At 45.3% G+C, this 23,111-nt stretch overlaps 1 protein-coding gene across 1 annotated transcript in view; it reads left to right on the top strand.

Moving 5' to 3' along the window:
- Positions 1–23,111, top strand: part of LOC132880045 (tripartite motif-containing protein 16-like) — a 542,736-nt gene that overhangs the window by 310,711 nt on the left and 208,914 nt on the right. The gene's annotated exons all lie outside the window — the stretch shown is intronic.

The raw sequence follows: 23,111 nt of genomic DNA, 5'->3' as shown, positions 1-23,111 counted from the left end.
AACTTTCTTAACAGATACTAATCAAGAAGGATTAAATTTCAATTAACTGGTTAAAATGTGGCCATTCAGTGCAGAGTACTGTCTAATGTCTACAAAATACATGTCATCTACAAAAGTCATGTTCATGACTCACCATTTCCTGGTTTGACTGATGCATGTTGATGGCCTCAACCAGTTTCCTGTGATAAGAATGAAAAAATGTCCTTATTTTAATAACTATTGTCGGAGGCTGTCCTGGGCGTATAACATGTTGTGGCAGCGGGGGCATGGCCAAGCAGCAGCCTGTGAATGGAGGGCAGGGTCGGGGAAGGTAAGTGGCTAAGTTATTCCACCTGCTGTCAATTGTGTGTGTGTGTGTGTGTGTTTGTTTGTTACAGGGATGGAGCATAAAAGGAGAGAGAGAGAGAGTAGAGAAAGGGAACTCTCTCCCCGACCACAATGCATGTGTGAGTGCGTGCGTGCGTGCGTGCAAGCAAGAGCAAGCAAGCAAGCAGAAAAGCTAAATAAAGTGGTTTGGGTAATATCAACTCTCACCTGCCATGCTCCTGTGCTCCACCCACATCAGGAAGTGCTATAGTGGTGCTGAAACCCGGGAGCACAGAAGGGAACCACCCCATGGAGTCCTCCCCATTTGAAGAGCTCATCCTTGCCCTCGCTACCGCCCAGCAGAACCAGCATCAAGTGCTGATCACCCTCTGGAAGGAGCAGCAGCAACATTTTGAAGTCTTGATGCTGGCCCAGCAGGAAGGTCACCAGGCGTTCTGGCACCTGCTCACATCAGCAGGGCCATCGGCCACAGCTGCCGCCACCCTCACGAAGATGGGACTGCCGGACGATCTGGAAGTGTTCCTTGCTCTCTTCGAGCAAGCAGCCGAGGTGTGGGGGTGGCCGCAGGAGCAGTGTGCCTCCTCTCGCCCCTGACTGGCGAGGTGCAGCTCACAGTGCAGCAGCTCCCTGCTGACAGCCGACTGGTCTATGCTGACCTAAGGAAAGCCACCCTGCAGTGGCTCGGCCGCTCCCTGGAGCAACATTGCCAGCGCTTCCGGACAGCAACTCTGGGATGCCTGCCGGTGGTGGCTGAGGGTGGAAGACTGCAACGCCGATGAGATCATTGATCTGGTGGCACTGGAGCAGTTTATCTCTTGACTTCCGGATGGAACGGTGGAATGGGTCCAGTGTCACCACCCGGCATTGCTGGAACAAGCCATCGAGCAGGCGGAGGACCATCTGGAGGCTTCTCCGATGGCAGGCAGACAAGGCGTCTCCCCTCGCTTCTCTTCTCTCTCTCTCTCTCTCTCTCTCTCTTTCTCTCTCCTGTCTCTTGTCCCCCTCTCCACCCCATTCCCCACCCCACTCCCCTGCCATGGAGGCGGCAGCTGACTCCTCCCCAGCCGGCCCGTTGCACCCATGGTGTCCTCCCATCTCCCTCTTCTGTGTCTGTGTCTCCCCCTCAGGCAAATGACACCCATAACACCAGTGCAGAGGGAAAGCCTGGGCCGGTGTGCTGGCGTGGCGGGGAATCGGAGCATCTCCAGAGTCAGAGCTCCGCAAGGGAGGTGGGTACTGTAATCTGGATCCCCAATGTGCCAGAAACCGCCCCCGATCGAGCCGGAACGTATCGCATACCGGTGAGTATTCAAGGGGATACATATCATGATTTGGTGGATTCTGGTTGTAATCAGACCTCAATTCACCAATGCCTGGTGCAAGGTGAGGCATTGGGGAGAGCACAAGCGGTGAAAGTGTTGTGTGTGTGCACGGGGATGTTCACCATTACCCTCGAGTGTCTGTTCATATTCTATTCTGGGGCCAAATGCATAGAATAAAGGCGGCGGTTAGTCCCAATCTTACCCACTCATTGATTTTGGGTACTGATTGGCCGGGATTTAAAAAACTAATGGAATATTTAATACATAGTGGGTCCTGCCCTAGTAGGTCATGGGAAGATCCCGGTGTGGCATTGGCAGGAGAAGCTGTCACAGAGCCGTCTACATCAACACCGCGTCAGAGTGAGGTGCAGCCCGCCCCTCATCCCTCTCTCGGGGATTCCCTTGGGGATCAAATACAAAATCTTGCTGTTAACCTATAAAGCTCTTCATGGTTTCGCTCCTTCCTATCTCTGTGAGCTAATTCATTTGTACTGTCCCTCCCGCTCCCTTAGATCTTCTGTCTGTGAACTTCTGACTGTTCCTCATTTTAAATTGGCATCTATGGGTGGCAGATCATTTAGTGTTGCTGCTCCTAAACTTTGGAATTTGTTACCACAATCGCTTCGTGACTGTTCCACACTCTCTTCCTTCAAAGCCAACTTGAAAACTTTTCTCTTTACCTCACACTATTCTTCCTAATTTTTTTTTTTGGTGGTAACTCTTTTGTAAAGCGTCCTTGGGTTTGTGAAAGGCGCTATATAAATTGAACTTATTATTATTATTATTATCTCTCATCTCATCTCATTATCTCTAGCCGCTTTATCCTTCTACAGGGTCGCAGGCAAGCTGGAGCCTATCCCAACTGACTACGGGCGAAAGGCGGGGTACACCCTGGACAAGTCGCCAGGTCATCACAGGGCTGACACATAGACACAGACAACCATTCACACTCACATTCACACCTACGGTCAATTTAGAGTCACCAGTTAACCTAACCTGCATGTCTTTGGACTGTGGGGGAAACCGGAGCACCCGGAGGAAACCCACGTGGACACGGGGAGAACATGCAAACTCCACACAGAAAGGCCCTCGCCGGCCCCGGGGCTCGAACCCAGGACCTTCTTGCTGTGAGGCGACAGCGCTAACCACTACACCACTGTGCTGCTTATTATTATTATTGTAGATAAAACTTTGAAATACTCTCAGCAGCACGCGGCTCGTCGCTCCTTTCTCTGGACACAGTACGTCTCTCGCGAAACCCAACACTACCCTGGCCTGCGCGACTTGCCCTGCCCCATTTGAGGGAACGGCTTGGATTGGCTGTTAATTTGTTAAGGACCCAATAACAATACATAAACAGATTGACTGACATTAACTGGTAACAGGTTAGGTTGCACAGCTGTTTACGCAGATCAAACAAACTCATTTTCTCCTAAATTATGGATTTTAAAGGAACATTACTCTTTTTACAAATATTTATTTAACATTTTAAACTGTACATATGATATGTATAAATTTTTTCCAATACATATTTTAACCAGTTTAGTATTATGAACTTTTGTGTGTTATATAACTATATACCTGCTATGTTACTGACTTTATGAACTGTATGATTTTAGACAGGGCTACATGGTAAAAATGAAATCCAGTACGTTCTTGACCTGCGTGCAAAACTCCACACCCTCACGCACCTAACCCAAGAGAATTTGTGCCAGGCACAAGAACATCAAAGCCGGCTGTATGACAGGGGCACGTGCCTTAGAGAGTTCACACCGGGAGACAAAGTACTAGTATTGCCCACGTCAAGTTCTAAATTAGTCGCCAAGTGACAAGGGCCCTTCGAGGTCACATGGCGAGTCAAGGACATTGACTATGAGGTGAAGCGAACGGATAGGGGCGGGGCACTGCAAGTCTACCACCTCAACCTTTTAAAATGCTGGAATGAGGGGGTCCCCGTAGCATTGGCATCGGTAGTCCCAGAGAAGGCGGAACTGGGGCTGGAGGCAAAAAAGATAACATCTCGGACCACTCCGGTCCCTTGTGGAGACCACCTCTCACCAGACCAACTCACGGAGGTAGCCAAGTTGCAGAAGGAATTTTCTGACATGCTCTCGCCCCTTTCTGGTCGTACCCACCTCATAGAATACCTCATTGAAACAACCCCGGGGGTGGTAGTGCGTAGCTGCCCTTACCACTTGCCCAAACACAAGAAAAAGGTGGTTTGGGATGAACTCAAGGCTATGCTCGAAATGGGAATAATTGAGGAGTCCCACAGTGACTGGAGCAGCCCAGTGGTCCTGGTTCCCAAGACCAACGGGTCGGTCCGGTTCTGTGTGGACTATAGAAAGGTCAACGCGGTGTCTAAATTTGACGCATACCCAATGCCTCGCATTGATGAGTTGCTTGATCAGTTAGGCGCTGCTTGCTTTTATTCGACACTGGATCTAACAAAGGGATATTGGCAGATCCCCTTGACTCCTCTATCCCGACAAAAAACGGCCTTTTCCACACCGTTTGGATTACACCACTTTGTCACGCTCCCTTTTGGGTTGTTTGGGGCGCCCGCTACGTTCCAGCGGCTTATGGACAGGGTCTTCCGCCCTCACGTTGCCTACATGGCCGCCTATCTAGACGACATTATAATTTACAGTAATGATTGGCTGCGGCACCTGGAACACCTGAGGGCTGTTCTAAAGTCGCTGAGGCGAGCGGGCCTCACAGCTAACCCAAAAATGTGTGCGATTGGGCAGGTGGAAGTATGGTATCTGGGGTTCCACTTGGGCCATGGGCAGGTGCGTCCCCAAATTAACAAGAACTCAGCGATTGTGGCCTGCCCGAGACCCAAGAGCAAAAAGGAGGTGAGATGGTTCTTGGGGCTGGCCAGCTATTATTGTAGGTTTATACCTAATTATTCGGACGTCACCAGCCCACTAACCGATCTCACTAAAAAGGGGGCTCCAGATCCGGTCCAGTGGATGGAACAGTGCCAACAGGCCTTCTCTGAGGTAAAAGCTGCACTGTGTGTGGGGGGGCACTTTTACACTCCCCTGACTTCTCTCTCCACTTTATTTTGCAGACTGATGCATCGGACAGAGAGCTGGGAGCCATTTTGTCCCAGCAGGTGGAGGGCGAAGAGTGCCCCGTGCTGTACATCAGCCGAAAGCTGTAGATGCATGAAAGCAAGTGCAGCACAATTGAAAAGGAGTGTCTTGCCATCAAGTGGGTGGTCCTCGCTCTCCGATACTACCTGCTGGGGCGCACTTTCACTCTCTGTTCGGACCACGTGCCCCTCCAGTGGCTCCACCGCATGAAGGAAGCCAATGCGCAGATCACCCGTTGGTATCTCGCTCTCCAGGCATTTAAGTTCGAGGTGATCCACAGACTGGGGGCACAGATAGTGGTGGCGGACTTCCTGTCCCGTCGGGGGGGGTCAACTTCAGGCCAGATGGCTCCCCAGCCTGAGTCGGGCAGTGGGGGTATGTGGCAGCAGGGGTGTGGCCAAGCAGCAGTCTGTGAATGGAGGGCGAGGTCGGGGAAGGTAAGTGGCTAAGTCATTCCACCTGCTGTCAATTTTGTGTGTTTGTTTGTTACAGGGATGGAGCATAAAAGGAGAGAGAGAGAGCAGAGAAAGGGAGCTCTCTCCCTGACCACAACGCATGTGTGAGTGAGTGAGTGAGAAAGAAAGAAAGAAAGAAAGAAAGAAAGCTGAAGAGCTAAATAAAGTGGTTTGGGTAATATCAACTCTCGCCTGCCGTGCTTCTGTGCTCCACCCACATCAGGAAGTGCTACACATGTATGTGACACAATAAGTCTATATAAACTTTATGAAGGAAATAAAAATTATTTGAAAGCAGTGGTGTGTGGCCTGGGATCCAGAGGTGAATGCACCGCCCTGCAAAACTTGACGTGGAAATGAGCAGCGATACTGATTATCATCTCTTTTTTTGTGTGTGCTGTGCGCCCTTAAACAGATTGCCCCATCGCTCATAGCAAAAACCGGCACTGTCTGTTGTTGAAAACTACCAAAGCTTGCTTTATCTAACATTTCTAATAACTTGTTTAAATAGAAGTTTGCGAGTCAGTGTGCTACAGCATGCTAGCTACGTTTAGCTAAGCCGCAAGCTTGTAAAAACCCACATGAACCACAAAACTACAATAGTAAATACAGAACAATTGTTTAATAATGTAACTTAACTAGGCTAGGATGCAGTAAAACACAAACCTCCTTTTCCAGTATCTCCTTGTTCTTGATGGAATCTCATATCCTGAACTAGGGGCAGTGTTTCTTCTCCTTCCATCCATGCTTCTCTTCTTCTGGAGCGGAACCCTCAACTGCATTAAAAAAAGAGCGCTACAGTGACAGCCCACTCGGTTACCAGAGGTAAATATCCCGTCCATTTTCTCAATAGACGTTTCGTTTTAAAGTGAGCACATTGTAAAGCAATGATACAGAAACAAAAACACTGTTTTAAATTAACCAACAGAACCTAAAAAAAAACAGATTTTATTCGCAACACTACTCAGAATCCTACGGTGTAAAAGCAACATCTCTGATTGGTGGAGCTAGTTGTTACCATGGACACATTGAACTGCAATGGTTGATGGGATGGCAGAATAGGCGCGAACGAGAAGCCAACGCCACTCAGAGTCTGCCCCTCAGCGGTGAGAGGAGAAAATTAAAAAAATGAAGTTTGCGCTCATTTGCTGGTCAAAGGGGAAAGATAAAGATGCGTTGAGTATAGTCCCCATACATTAGATCGTAGACTTCGATCCTGAAAACACTCAAAAGGAGTATCTTGTTGAGTGCCGCAGCATGGGTGGCAAGAGGCCTACTAATGGGTGGCTGGTCGAACCAGCCCACAATGTGCAGTTGGCAGGCAAGTACAGTGCTTAATTTTTTATTTTTGTTTTACTTTCTTAGTCATGTAACATTAATCATGATAGCAATTATCCTGTTGAGGTTTTTGCATTATTGGCCAAGTAACATTTGCTGTAGGCTATTAGCTCCAGGACAGTGACTAGCTAGCTAAAAATTCAAATTAAGTGCTAGCTAGTGGCCGCTAACATTAGCTAGCTAACGGCCATTAGTCACATGAGTCCCGCTTAATTTGAATTTTTAATTAGCAGTGAAACACTAATTAAACATATTTAAAAAGTCGCAAATTGAAGAACGTCAGCCTAGATTTGGGTTAATAAGAATACTGTCACAGTCAACATTGTCAGCCAACACTGGACAGTTTAGCAGCTGTGCATGGCAGCAAAATTTAACATGTTAAAATGAACAAACTAAACTTATTATAAAAAAGCAGGGGAAAACAATACAAAAACTGTAAAAAGAACACAAAAGTGGACAGTAAAATACAATATTTGATGTAACGTAAGCCACATAGTTTTGTTTCTAGGCATCAAATTCTGTCTTGCTACTATTTTTTTACCAACAGAAAAGGAGTCTACACTTAAGACTGCTGAGCAGAAACTCTTGCAAGGACCTACCAAAAAGCAAGAAGAGAAAGAGGGTACCCAACAAACTTTTCCTTGACACACAGGAGGAAACTGTAGAACCAGTTGCAAAAAAGGTAATAGGGGTCTTTTCATGACAGCTATTTTGAGAATATATTTTTACATTTCTGTCAGTTTTGTAGTTGGGTTGTGAGCCAGACTAACACAAATAATGGAAAATAGAAAATATTTATTGTACAACCCCGATTCCAAAAAAGTTGGGACAAAGTACAAATTGTAAATAAAAACGGAATGCAATGATGTGGAAGTTTCCAAATTCCATATTTTATTCAGAATAGAACATAGATGACATATCAAATGTTTAAACTGAGAAAATGTATCATTTAAAGAGAAAAATTAGGTGATTTTAAATTTCATGACAAAAACACATCTCAAAAAAGTTGGGACAAGGCCATGTTTACCACTGTGAGACATCCCCTTTTCTCTTTACAACAGTCTGTAAACGTCTGGGGACTGAGGAGACAAGTTGCTCAAGTTTAGGGATAGGAATGTTAACCCAGTCTTGTCTAATGTAGGATTCTAGTTGCTCAACTGTCTTAGGTCTTTTTTGTAGTATCTTCCATTTTATGATGCGCCAAATGTTTTCTATGGGTGAAAGATCTGGACTGCAGGCTGGCCAGTTCAGTACCCAGACCCTTCTTCTACACAGCCATGATGCTGTAATTGATGCAGTATGTGGTTTGGCATTGTCATGTTGGAAAATGCAAGGCCGTCCCTGAAAGAGACGTCGTCTGAATGGGAGCATAATTGCTCTAGAACCTGGATATACCTTTCAGCATTGATGGTGTCTTTCCAGATGTGTAAGCTGCCCATGCCACACGCACTAATGCAACCCCATACCATCAGAGATGCAGGCTTCTGAACTGAGCGCTGATAACAACTTGGGTCGTCCTTCTCCTCTTTAGTCCGAATGACACGGCGTCCCTGATTTCCATAAAGAACTTCAAATTTTGATTCATCTGGCCACAGAACAGTTTTCCACTTTGCCACAGTCCATTTTAAATGAGCCTTGGCCCAGAGAAGATGTCTGCGCTTCTGGGTCATGTTTAGATACGGCTTCTTCTTTGAACTATAGAGTTTTAGCTGGCAACGTCGGATGGCACGGTGAATTGTGTTCACAGATAATGTTCTCTGGAAATATTCCTGAGCCCATTTTGTGATTTCCAATACAGAAGCGTGCCTGTATGTGATGAAGTGCTGTCTAAGGACCCGAAGATCACGGGTACCCAGTATGGTTTTCCGGCCTTGACCCTTACGCACAGAGATTCTTCCAGATTCTCTGAATCTTTTGATGATATTATGCACTGTTGATGATGATATGTTCAAACTCTTTGCAATTTTACATTGTCGAACTCCTTTTTGATATTGCTCCACTATTTGTCGGCGCAGAATTAGGGGGATTCGTGATCCTCTTCTCATCTTTACTTCTGAGAGCCGCTGCCACTCCAAGATGCTCTTTTTATACCCAGTCATGTTAATGACCTATTGCCAATTGACCTAATGAGTTGCAATTTGGTCCTCCAGCTGTTCCTTTTTTGTACCTTTAACTTTTCCAGCCTCTTATTGCCCCTGTCCCAACTTTTTTGAGATGTGTTGCTGTCATGAAATTTCAAATGAGCCAATATTTGGCATGAAATATCAAAATGTCTCACTTTCGACATTTGATATGTTGTCTATTGCCGCTTTTCCACTACAAACGCGGCTGAGTCGGGCTGAGCCGTGCCATGCTGAGTCGAGCTGAGTGGGGCTGTTGGAGTTGCATTTCGACTACAGCCGCGCTGAACCGTGCTGGCTGGAAGTGGGTGGACACATTGGGTGGAGTTAGCGAAAGTGGGTGAACGTCACGTGATGTCGTTAAGCAGCGCAAACAGTGACATCAGTGAGCTTTTAAGCGGTAGTCTCACGACCCGAATAGTAAACAATAAACATGGAGGACATGGAGTCGTTAGTGTTGCTGGTCTTGGTGCTGTGGCTTGTTGTCACCGACAACGCCAACAGATACTGGCAAGAGCGTATAGATGAGGCGAGGCGCATAAGGCTTCATAATTCTCGTAATTCGTAATTATTCTTCTTCCGGGTTTATGGTGTTTACATATCCCAGTGTGCTCGCGGGGTGTGTGTGGGCATGTGAGGACACTCCTCCTCACCAATCAGTGCACAGGGCAGTGTCTGCTCACGCCCCCAGCCTCACTCGGCACGGTTTGGCTCGCTTCAGCCCCACTCCAAAACCGTGCGAGTTTTAGGGGCTAAGCAGGGCTGAAGCGAGCTGAGTCGTGCTGTTTCTTGGTAGTTGAAACGCGAGCCGTGTCGGGCTGAAGTGAGCTGAAGCGAGCTGAAAAAGGGTAGTGGAAAAGGGCCATATGTTCTATTGTGAATACAATATCAGTTTTTGAGATTTGTAAATTATTGCATTCCGTTTTTATTTACAATTTGTACTTTGTCCCAACTTTTTTGGAATCGGGATTGTAGTTGTTTTGGGACTAGCGGCACAGTGGTGCAATGGTTAGCACTGTCACTTCACAGAGGGTTCTGGGTTCGAACCTGCCGGCTGGCTGGGGCCTTTCTGTGTGGGGTTTGCTATTCTCTCCGGGTACTCCAGCCTCCTCCCACAGGCCAAAGACATGCAGGTTAGGTTAATTGGTGACTGTAAATAGCCCATAGGTGTGAATGGTTGTCTGTTTGTATATGTTAGCCCTGCTGGGTTGTACAAGAAAGTTCCTGGCAACTTAAAAAAAAAAAGGAACTAGAGTACTACAGCTATGAATTTAAACAGATTCTAGCCATGAAACATTAAACTTTATGATTAACTTAATGAGGCAGCATGGTGGTGTAGTGGTTAGCGCTGTCGCCTCACAGCAAGAAGGTCCTGGGTTCGAGCCCTGGGGCCGGCGAGGGCCTTTCTGTGTGGAGTTTGCATGTTGTCCGCGTGGGTTTCCTCCGGGTGCTCCGGTTTCCCCCACAGTCCAAAGACATGCAGGTTAGGTTAACTGGTGACTCTAAATTGACCATAGGTGTGAATGGTTGTCTGTGTCTATGTGTCAGCCCTGTGATGACCTGGCGACTTGTCCAGGGTGTACCCCGCCTTTCGCCCATAGTCAGCTGGGATAGGCTCCAGCTTGCCTGTAGAAGGATAAAGCGGCTACAGATAATGAGATGAGATTAACTTAATGATTAATTTTAATCATTTTTTGGTTTTATTTACCTAACTCTTGTGTGTATTGTTTAATACATATTTGATTTGATAATTTTTACCCAACAGAAAAACTACAGACTCATAGCTGCAAGACAGTCTGAATTAGAGGTTCTTTCCCAAGAAGAACCTAACCTCAGCCCAGTGGAGACTGCTTCAGAGGCACTTGAGGAGGAGATTAGGGCCCTCAGGGAAGAGAATAAAAGACTGTGAGACCTGCAGAGTGTAGGATCTTCTGCAGCCAGTAAAGATCTTGAGACCCAAGATAAGTCTTTACATAAGGAGAACACCAGGCTGCGCAACCTGGCAGTTAAAGGCAACTATCTCTTTTAGATTAAAATAGGGATTCTTTTAGATTGAATAAATCACAGTCTCCTCATTTTTGGTGTAATTCTTAAAGATATAACTGTGTCTACATTTTAGGGAAAATTACAGATGTAGTATAGGGTTTCCTATAGGAAAAAACTTTAGCCTAGGCCCTAGGGCTAAACACTGGCGCGGGGTTTGCCTCAACGCCCCACTGAGGCAAAATTCGTGTGGCAGATACCCTGTAATGCCTTCAGAACCCCTCACCAACACATTTTGTTACACTTTGAGACACCAAAAAATGAGCGGAGGTGTATTTTGTTTACATTGATATTTTCTTTTACATGTTATGTATTTACAACTTGTTTGGAGTCCTGTTGTGGTTAATTCAGTGGGCCTTATTTTCCAGAAATTCCATCACTCTTAGCGGCTGTGAAGACCCTCATTTTGGATAAGGTCACAGAGAGCTCAAGCTATGAAGGTGAAAGCAAATATGAGGCCAGTGTTGCTCTACCATCACCTCCTCAACCCACATCTCCCAAACCAACATCAGTAAGTACATTTTTGTAATGATCAATTAAAACATTTCTGTCACTGGTGATTTTCTTTGTTTTTATTCCTGTTTTTCTTTCCTTCTTACAATTAATGCTTTAAGTGTTTCACAGTTTGAACAAAAACAGTTTGAGTTTGAACGCAATTCACTTAGAGTAGAAGAAAATGTCTCTTTGCATGCAATAAAGTTCAGGTTTCCTTTGGTTCAGTGTGTTTCAGATCACACTTTATTGAATGCCGCGCAATCGCAGTGTACAGCCTTATACGTTATGCCATACCATGGCAACACCACAAGGTGTCGCACTGTGCACATAACCCACCATCCAACATCTCCCTTTCTTTAGATTGAGGTTTCATCAACTCATTAACTAGCTTTCAACACTTAGCTTTACAAGAACATTTGTAGGCTGTGCCAACATTACCGTAATATAACTTATAAATTATGAACTCTAACTTATGAACAACTAGTACTCTCACATTTTAACATGCCTGACTACCCATCAGTGTAATAACAAAAGTCCTTTTTTTTTTGACATACTATCTCCTTATTCTGGTATGTATCAAATTTGTCAAAACAAGTCAGGTCTATTCTGTGTTAACATAAATCAGCAAAACAACAACTCACATTCAAATGTCTGTTCACAAACTATTTTTTTTTTTGGGGGGGGGTCTGTCTGTGTGTGTGTGTGTGTGTGTGTGTGTGTGTGTGTGTGTGTGTGTGTGTGTGTGTTATTAAGGGCAGCGATCCGCCTACACCCTAGTTGAGCCCCAGGTCATGTGAGGTGTCAGTGCATGCCAGCTCTAGAAGAGAGCGTCACCAGTTCAGCCTCTGAGGTGGCCGTGAGAGACGGCCGCTGCATGTGGTGACGGCAAGGCCCGGTGTGCCGCTATGCTCCCCTGGTGTCTGGCACTGTCCAGGCCATGGGGCAGCCGAGGTGTGAGGTGCCGGACTGCTTGGGGGGTGTACATCCTCGGACCCTTTTGTCCCTTCCTGGCACGGCCCATACCCAGTCCCGGCAGAGGCTGGCGTCGCGTCCCTGTGCCCCTGTTCCAGGCTATTCTCCTCGAGCCCAATGATCGGCCGTGCTGCTCCGGAGCGCTCTGCCATTTGAAGATCCACTCAGTTGCATCTGTAGAGTGTGCCATCAACATCCACTACAAATGAGCGGGGAGCGACTTTCTGGACACAGTGACCCAGCGGCCACTTTCCAGTGCGGTCACCAGGTAGAGGTTTCATTCTGATCCGTTCTCCCACGACCAGCTCTGGGAGGTCCCTGGCGGATCTGTCATAGGTTGATTTTGCCATCCGCCGTTTCCACCGCAGCTTTTCAGTCACTCCAGCTACCACATGTGGTTGCAGCAGACTGGCTGCCACTGGTAGTGAGCTTTTGAGCCTCCGTGACATTAGGCGCTGTGCCGGGCTGCTGTCCATCCCATCTGTGGGTGTGTTGCGCCAGTGGAGAATGGCCATCCACGCATCCGTCCCATCTGCTTTCACCTGCTTGCAGAGTGATTTCACTATCTTCACAGCTGACTCGGCCTTGCCGTTTGACTTTGGGTGATGGGGGGAGGACGTGACATGGGTGAAGCCCCAGCTTGTTGCAAACTTCCTGAATTGCTCACAGGCGAACTGTGGACCATTATCCGTGATGACTTTGTCAGGCTGTCCATATCTCGCAAACTGTGCTCTGCAGCACCCAATGAGTGTGTTGGCTGAGAGGTCTGGCAGCTGGTCAATTTCCCAAAAGTCAGAGTAGTGGTCTACCATGATCAGGAATTCTTTGCCCGCATATGAGTAGATGTCCATGCTCACCGTTTCCCAGGGACGAGTGGGTATCTCATAGGACATCATGGGTTCCTTCTGCTGGTTCCTTGCATATTCATTGCATACTGAACAGTTGGCCACAAAGTCTTTGATTTTGGCTCTCATGCTTGGCCAGAAGAGGGTATCTCTGGCCCATCTATAACATGCCTCGCCACCTATGTGGCTTGCGTGTATGCTCTTGAGGAGTTCTGCTCTCAGGGCCTTTGGGATGACAATGCACTGTCCTCTGTATATCACACCGTTTTGCACATTCAGTTCATCCCTGAAGGCCCAATAGTCACGCACTGTCGGTGGGGTGTCCTCCTTGAAGTCAGGCCAACCGTTCAGGATCACCGTCTTCAGCTCTTGGAGTACATCATCCGTGCCGGTGTGCTGTGCTATTTGATGGAATATGAAAGAAGTGACATTCAGGTGCTGGGCTTGGTCCAACTGTGTGTACTCTGCCTGGGTGGCAAACACTGCATGTCGCACATGTGGGGTGTCCGGACAATGGAGAGGTAGCACAGCTCGGCTTAAGGTGTCACTGACATACATTTCAGGACCGGGCTTGTACACCACATCAAGGTTGTAGCATTGAAGCTGCATTAGCATTCCTTGAAGGCGTTTAGGTGCACTCAGGAGGGGCTTCTTGAAGATTGTGATCAGTGGCTTGTGGTCTGTTTCTGCTGTGACTGTGTCTCTACTATATAGATATTGGTGGAATCTCTGGCATGCGAAGACTATACTCAAGCATTCTTTCTCAATTTGAGCGTAGTTTTGCTCTGTTTGTGTCAGGGCTCTCGAGGCAAAAGCCACCGGCTGCCCCCCCTGCAGCAAGCAGCATCCCAGCCCCATCATGCTTGCATCACTTTGGATGGTTACAGGCTTTGTGACGTCGAAATATCGGAGAACAGGCGTGTTGGAGACCAGTCGCTTTATTTCTCGCACTGCATCCTCGTGTTTGGCCAGCCAATGCCATTCTGTGTCCTTGTCCAGGAGTCGGCGGAGAGGCTCACAGACCTCTGAGAGCTTTGGCAGGAACTTTGCAAGGTATGTCACAAACCCAATTAAGCATTGTACCGCTTTTGCATCTGTTGGAGTTGGCATCTCCAATACAGCCAGTGTTTTCTCTGGGTCGATCTTCAGTCCTTCTGAGGACAGTATGTGCCCATGGAAGTGGACGGCTTGAAGTTTGAACTGCAGTTTCCGCTGGCTCAGTCGCAATCTCACAGCTCTGCATCGCTCCATGAGAGCACGCAGGTTTTTGTCATGATCACGTTCCGCATCAGCATCCGTGTCGCCACACCCGACCACCAGGATGTCATCGGCTATCGGTTCAATGCCAGCCAGGCCTGCTAGCAGTTCGTGATGTTTGCGTTGGTATATTTCTGGTGCTACCGAGACACCGAATGGGAGTTTGAGCCACCTCATGCGGCCCCAAGGCGTCCAGAAGTTCGTCAGACGGCTGCTTTCATCGTTGAGCTTGCACTGGAGAAAAGCATCGCGAGCATCCACTAGGGTGAAGAGGCGAGCCTTGGGCAGCTTGTACAGCACATCCTCCAACGTTGGCATGTGATAGTGAGATCTCAGTAATGCTCGGTTAAGGGGCTTAGGGTCAATGCATAGCCTTATTTTCCCTGGTTTTGCGACAGTCACCATGTTACTTATCCATGCTGTGGGCTCGCTCACTGGGGCGATATTGCCTGCCCTGATGTGCCTGTCCAGCTCATCCTTATCTCTCTCCCTCAAGGCTACCGGAACATTACGAGGTGCACATTGTACTGGAGTTATATTCGGATCCAGCTCGAAGTCTATTTCCCCTGGGACCGACTCGATGGGGTCTGTGAAGACGTCAGCATAGGTGGCAAGTAGCTGCTCTCTAGTGAGGGGCATGCACTGGTCTACCTCTACTTTGTGTAACTCCTCAGGGATAGTGAAAGTCATGAGGCCTAGGCGCTGGCATGTGGCCCCGGAGAGGAGAGGCTCCTGCTGTGCTTCCACTATCTCAAAGACCAGGCTGTGCTTTACTCCTCTAATGACGCAATCTGTGTGAAACTTCCCCTGTGAGTGCATTGTTTCCCCGGAATAAAGTTTTAATTTAGTCGTGCTAGGATGGAGCACTGTTCCAGGAGACAGCTTCTCTTTGATTTGGCGACTCATTACATTGCAAGTTGCACCTGTATCTAACTGACATACTTGTCTTTTCTTGTTCAGACGCAGATGCACAAACCATTTGAGCCCCTTTGATTGCATGTTGCTGAGACATTCCGTGGCTAGGAACCAGTGGCGGCTGGTAGTCTTTCAAACAGGGGAGGCTGGTCAGTTACGACATTTCCAGATTTTAAAAGAAAAAACACATCAATTTTGCCTATACTCTTGCCTCTGATCTGGCTGATTGTTGGCAGCGTCACAAACTGTGAAATAACAGGTTCTTTTGGCCCATTAGCCTACTGTCCAATATACATGATGGTGGTGTTGGGGGGTATATTTTAACATTTTATATTTTAAAATTGTGGCATGTTGTTTAAAAATTGATCATTATTGAAAGCAGCTCTTTGTCAGGAACCTCAGCAGTAGAGCTGGGTGCCACACATTTCATTCAATGACACTTTCCCTATATTTTACTTATTTTGACTGAGAAATGTTTTATTGACAATTTTGATAACCCTTCACTTTTAATCCAGGTCTGTAGTGTAAAATGTTCTCGGCTGTGTTTTTGTTTAAAAATGTTTTCCAAATTGTAGCTGTGTTTAATTCATATCCAGAAAAATATATATTCCAATATAATATACTCAGCATAAACATTTTAAATAGATTCTATATTTTTGGTCCATCCATGACATATTACTAAAGTAGCCTATTTACTGTTGTTGATGTGGGTCACTTGCTGTTAGCCAATTCACTTTCTCGTACCAGGAGAGCTGAAAGGAACGAGTATTATTCCCTACCTTTTTCACCAAGTCAATTTGAGGCGTTGGTCTACCCTGCTCTTTAATTTTAATTTTTTCCTCGAAAGGAAGACTGGCAAATGGCTTCGCCAAAATTAAATCAGCAATGCTTGGCATCCGTGCGCAGCTTTCTTGCTAGCTGACTAGCCCCCTCAAGTTCAAGTTCAGTCACTCAAATAAACGAAATTTCTAGAACTAAGATAGCAAACTTGACAACACCATATTTACACTTTATTTACAATGATAATATATACAAACTAAAAAAGCTGGTAGAAACCGTATGTAATGAATTAAATCGAAATGTAAGCTGATATCTTAGATTACACCATAGCACTTCCGATTCCGCATGCGACTGAACTGAAATTCACCGCTGCCTGTCTATAGTTGAAACGAGCTGTCAATCAAAGAAAATATCCGGCCGCTTTCACCAATCACCAGTCTCCTCGCGGAAAGCTTTGCCATGTCCCTCCCATGTGAGACTGGGAGTCCGTAGGCGGGCATTTTCGCAGTATTTGTCCAATAATCATCTTGCATTTTGAGATTGAAAAGTGCATAGCTCCCAAATGCCGTTGAAGTCCACTGAGGCTGGGAGTCCGTGAGACTCTGTGGGCGGGCGTTTTCGCAGTATTTGTCCAATAACCGTCTTGCATTTTGAGATTGAAAAGCGCAGAGCTCCCAAATGCCATTGAAGTCCACTGAGGCTGCGCTGCATCGCGCTGTCACGAGGGGGAAAAACTAACGCACACATTAAAGTTATAAGGGCATTTTTAGAGGAGGCTGAGCCTCCCTCGTTGTCTTAGAGCAATCGCCCATGCTAGGAACATATTGTCTGTGTTGGTGTCCTCCTGCCCTGCGTCTTCTAGCGCATTGACGTCTTTCCTTCTGCTGCTAGCTTGGCATACTTTAGCTAAGTGGTTTGGGACGCCACACACTCGGCATGTCTTACCATAGGCTGGGCACTGCTCTCTGCCACGCTTGTGTCTGTTTCCACAGTATCTGCAAGCCATATGTAACTCCCGCCCTCGCTTTTCCGTACTTTGGCGGCTCACATGCTTTTCTGTTGCGTTCACGCTGTCTGCCTGCGCTGGTGGGCTCTCCATAATTTTCATGCGCCTCTCAGTAAGTTCTGCCAGACGGCATATTTCAACCGCTGTGGGTAGCGTTAGCTCTCGTTCACGCAGCAAGCGCCTTCGGGTGTTCTCACTTGTTACCCCAAGCATGAGCCTGTCCCTGATCATCTCATCCTTCAGCCCACGATATTCACAGGACGTAGCTGCTTCACGCAGCCTCGTCAGGAAATGGTCTATCGGTTCGTCAGTCTCCTGTTTGCAGCATCCGAATTTATATCTTTCATAAGTCACATTTGTCGCTGGCTTGAAGTACTCACCCAAAGCATCGAGGATGGCATTAGGGTCCTTCTTCTGCGCCGCGGTCAACATCACGTTGTGCATGTAAATATGTCGGCACTCGTTACCCATTAGCCTCCTTAGCGAGGCCGCCTGCACTTCTTCTGGTTTCTCGTTCAGGCCAGCGGCTAACACATAGTCCTCGAACTCTGCCCGGAAAATCTCCCAGTTCTTCGCCAGGTCTCCGGACATCTGCATGCCCCCCAGGGCTGGAATCATATTGTTGTATGCCATGTTCTCAGACTGTGTGTCCAAATGACACAGCTACACCGCTTCTGACACCATGTTTCAGATCACACTTTATTGAATGCCGCGCAATCGCAGTGTACAGCCTTATACGTTATGCCATACCATGGCAACACCACAAGGTGTCGCACTGTGCACATAACCCACCATCCAACACAGTGCAGTTTAACTTTGTCCCTTTGTTTGTGGTCAGTTCAGTGAGCTTTAGTCATATAAGGTAGTCTCAAGTCAATTTCAGTCCAGAGTGTTCTTGGGCATGTCAAAAGAAAAACAGTCAAATCGGATGTCGTTGTGGGACTTTAACAGTCCGACCACACTGCTGTATCCAAATGATGAATGTAGAGATGGGGGGGGCCCTCTTCACATGAAAGGTGATCTCACTCAACTCCTTGGGGTCAGGAGGTGATCTGGTTCAATATATAGAGCCCAATTCTATACTGGGTTACACTTGCCTCTCTTGATTTCTTCCAGATTTCATCCTGAACAGTTGGCATGGCAAACTGGATGATTACAGGTCGAGGTATTTTGTTGGTATCTGCGTCATTCCTCTTTCCCAAGCACTGCACTGTATCCACTGTTTGGTGAAGTTTATCCACTGACCACGGGATGACCCGGGTAAGGATGTCAATCACAGTCTCTCTAGTGATCTCTTGGTCTTTGTCAAGAAGACCAATCAATCTGAGATTCCACCTTCTCTTATATCTGGCTTGATCTGAACACATCTGTTTCAGTGAGGCATTTTTCTTTTTCAGCAACATTATTTCTTCCTTCATTTAGTTTATTTCTTCCTTATTTTCTCTTACTGCTTGTTTTTTGACTTCTGTCCAACTTTCAAAAGTTTTAATCCTGTCATCTTGCTCATCAAACCTCCTAATCAGGGCTTGAATTGCATTGAAGATGGTTTTGTTAGTGATCTCAACTGCCTGTTCGCATTTGTCTTTGGTCTTTGCTTTCACTTTTTTGGGATTTGGGCTGGGTATTGGGGTGCGATCATTAAGGCTTTTTGTGTTTTCTTCCTCCATCGCCTCAATCTCTTCTTGATCACATGCCTCCTGTAGGCCGTCAGGCTGTAATCATGGTCTGTTAGCCCTGTAGCATTAGCCACACTATTAGCATTAACATCTCACTCTTGGGAAAGGCAGACAGCAGTTTGGTGGTCTGACTCAAGAAGCCAAACTATCGTAGGGTTTAGTGGGTTTTCTGAGTAGTTGGGAGTTTTTTTTCCCTCCTTTTGTTTTCCAAAGATAGCTGTTCTAGGACGGTTTGAAACTATCTTTTATCAGAGCCTGCAAACATGCTAGCGCTCAGTCGGCCATCTTCCCCCCTCCTCCATCCATCTCAACAATCTGTTCATGAGAAAGTGGGACTTCTATTAGCAATAAACAATGCAAAATAAATGAAATCAGGTTTTAACTCCTCTTGTGGTAATAAAGAGTCATTTATTTCGATTCATTTTCACTCCTCACTAAATTCCAAACTGACAGAATGAGGAAAATATTTCAGCAGAACAAATGATACTGAGGTGCAGACGACAGTGAAATATTTCTGCTTTATTTCCATCCTTAATGAACACAATGTGGTAGTTTTTAGTGCTTGTAGTAAGACACGGTCCTGCTGTAAATCTTCTTGTGTGTCTTTTAGTGAAGATACAGAATTGATGTTTCAAGGCTGTGTGTGTGTTTCAGTGATGTGGTGCTACTCTGTAAAACTGAGACTCCAAATAACGACTCGATTGTATTTGCATATTATAGAATTCTATCTGGAATTCTGATTTTAAAATGTGATTTAACCGCATACACTTCATGGACAGAAAGAAAGGACAAAATGGGAAAAGAAAATAAATGACCTGAAACCCTTCGAATCTCACTTTGGGACAGGGCCAGTTTAGGGCTAATAATGAGGTAAAACAATTCAATAATAATGTGATTTGAAACAGGGGATTAGCCCAGGAGTAATAGGGTTATACCCGGAACAAATTAGTAACAAGCTGAAAATTTCAGAATATGTTCAGAATACCTTTAGGAATAACATACTAAAAGTCCCCGGAAATCCCATTTGTGCTCTCTGAGAAATTCAAGATGGCGTCCACAATGGCCGCCAAATGGAGATCTGCCCATATCTCAGGCCCAAAACAAAATATTAATGCAATTAAAAGGTCAGAATATATGTTTTGTAGGGTAGGAGAGTAAATTCCAACATGTGTGTATTAATTACATTGTGTATTAACATTATATAATAACAATGTACACATTATTATAATAGTATATTTGTGTATAATGTGTTCGCTTGCCATGTCTGGTTAGATTGTCATATTTTTGGCACTTCACCAGTTCACATTTATGAATGTGCACAGTACTATGAATGTGTGTAGGTTTCATCCAGTCCGATCCTTGAATCAAGTATCAATCTTGAAACGCCCTGGCCCATAAATTCACATCCAAGAAGAAATAACAATGACTGTTATGACAAAATAATCGTTATGGTATCATGAAGATATCTCATATGTTTTTGAAATGGCTTCAGTTCTTAATGTTTAGGACTAATAATAACAGACTTATAATTGTAAATCTATACATGTGCTATTTAATGTACACTACTGATTATAGAGTGTGGATCCATTGGTTACTCGTTCACTCCGTATCATCCTATTCTGTTCACAAAACAACAAACACAATTACTAGGGGTTGGAGCACTTCTCTCATCTCATTATCTCTAGCCGCTTTATCCTTCTACAGGGTCGCAGGCAAGCTGGAGCCTATCCCAGCTGACTACGGGCGAAAGGCGGGGTACACCCTGGACAAGTCGCCAGGTCATCACAGGGCTGACACATAGACACAGACAACCATTCACACTCACACCTACGGTCAATTTAGAGTCACCAGTTAACCTAACCTGCATGTCTTTGGACTGTGGGGGAAACCAGAGCACCCGGAGGAAGCCCACACGGACACGGGGAGAACATGCAAACTCCACACAGAAAGGCCCTCGCCGGCCCCAGGGCTCGAACCCAGGACCTTCTTGCTGTGAGGCGACAGCGCTAACCACTACACCACCGTGCCGCCCAGTTGGAGCACTTATTTTCATTAATATTAATTAAAGTAAATTGGTGGTGTAAAATGAAAAATGGCATGTTAAAAGGTCATGCTGAGTTCAGTCATTTTTAAAAGGTCATGCTGAGTTTAGTCATTTTTTGTCCGAACACACTGGCATTGCTAGTAGTAAAGACTGGCGCTAGAAACTCAAAGATTAATTTTTTTCCACCCTTAAACAAGCTTGAATAAATTCCCTACTTCATTGATGGTACACCAAAGGTCCAAGCATTACAACTGAGGCACTGAGAAGTGTTTAAGTCTACTCATTGTTTTTAAGCAAGAGCTTTTATTGAGGCAGACCTTTTTGTCATGAAAGTCGCCGGAATGTTGAAGAAGTGTACTGAAACAGCTTGCCATTGTAGTTTTAGAAGATAGAGTTCTCAAATTTAATTTCCCTTTAATATTTTATCAAAGCTTAAAGATGCACTAAATATTAAGGAAATTGATGTCTAATTGTTGTCTTACATTACTGTATGTTCATGTATGTAGGTAGCCTACTAAGCTAATCTGTCAATCATGTCAACCATCAAATTCCATGTAATTTCCACATTAATGACCTTGTAATCTTGGTTACTTTTAATTTTAACAGTGTGACAATGGTGAATTTGCATTGCTTGTATGAGAGAACATATAATTTAACATTTTAATTGCATTTATATTATGTTTTATCCCTGAGATATTGAAAAACCTCCAATCGGCGGCCATTTTGGACACCATCTTGAATTTCTCAGAGAGCACAAGGTGGATTCCCAGGGACTTTTAGTATGTTATTCCTAAGGGTATTCTGAACATATTCTGAAAAATTCAGCTTGTTACTAATTTGTTCCGGGTTGGACTCAATTTTGAGCTAATGCTCTTGGGCTAGATGTCAAAAGGTGATTGTAGTCATGATTCAGTAAAAATCAGTATCCAGGAAAGGCCCAGTCTGTCCTCGAACAGCAAAATTATAAAGTGGTAAACACTTTACTGTCCCAATGTTTTCTGATTAGGGGTTGTGGATACACTGGTCATGGTTACATCTTTTTTTAAAAGTATTTGGTCTCTTAATATTATTCTGGTCGTTCCAGTGAATCCAAAGTTAATGTGATGCTCCACCATGTGGTTACTCTGCTCGAGACACGTGTATGAACCTGAAGGGAATTGACTACATGCACATCCACTTTAAATGAATAAAGGCCACTCTTTCGTCAAAAATGGCTGCAGAAAGAAGCCGCTCCAGTCACCTGATCAGCAAAACTTGATAAAAGAAGAAGGATTTGTGAATGAAAACAGACAATGTACAGGCAGCCCCAGAAATACCACCAGCTGATTTGGGCAGCAAAATTGTGATTAAAATCAAGAAAAACAGCCGAGAAACAGCAGCAAGTCTTGATCTCGATGAGAATTAGCTATTACAACTAGATGAGATACGATTCAAATCAGGACCATGGAGCATGGGGACAGAGGAAGAGTAACGCAGCAGAAACCATTCATCAGCCTCAAGAAGAAGAAAATAAAGGTGACATCTGCAAAAGAACACACAGAAACACAGCAGCTTCTGGAGAAGCATCTTCTTTTCAGATGAATCCAAACTGAACTTGGATGGATGTGGTGGTCGAGTGTTTGTGTGGAGAAAGCCAGGAGAAGAATTCCAATCAAACTGCACTAAGGTACGATAAAGCACGGAGGAGGCTGGGGCTGTTTCTCCTACAGCGCTGTTGGTGAGCTTGTGTTCAATAATGGCGTCATGAACTTTCAGAAATCTGCAGAGAAATTATTCAACCAACAGAAGTGGATTTTTCAGAAGGATAATGAACCAAAGCAGATGATTGGCAGCGATAAACATGTCTCTGCCAACCGTATTGGACACAGTTGTACACAATTATACACCAAAATATACAGATAAAAAAGGAAAAGTTTCCTGTAACTTGTTTAAATGATCAATAAAACATCATCTTTTTATCATCTAAACCTTGATCTTTCTGGCTGCTGATTCATTAATATCGCGACGTTCTCTTCTGCATTTCATGGACAGAAAGTTTCTTCCTGAATTCGACAAGAAAGAGGAGGGAATGTGTGATTTAGTGAAGGTCAGAAGTGTGTGTTGTGGTGGAGAAAACAAAAGAGACGGATTGTGTTTGTGTTCAAACCCTTTAGATGAAGAGAGTTGGACTTCCAGATTTTTCTGAATGATGATTTTTTTTTTTACTTTTATTTTGGACATTTTAGTTGAGTCCACTGAATCAACTTTCATAAAATGTCATGAAATTAATCCTAATCAGTGCAGCTACATGGGTTATATTTCTGCACTGAAGGGAGATGAAATGGTTAATACCTCTGTGTTTGTGCTCCCCCTCTTCCTCTATTGCTCTTTCACACACACAAACAGGAAGTGACTCGTCATTTCAGAGAAAACAAA

This window comes from Neoarius graeffei, chromosome 2 (genome assembly GCF_027579695.1).
Source record: "Neoarius graeffei isolate fNeoGra1 chromosome 2, fNeoGra1.pri, whole genome shotgun sequence".
NCBI lineage: Eukaryota > Metazoa > Chordata > Actinopteri > Siluriformes > Ariidae > Neoarius > Neoarius graeffei.
The sequence above is the reverse complement of the archived record's forward strand: the minus strand, read 5'-3'. Positions and strand labels throughout refer to the sequence as shown.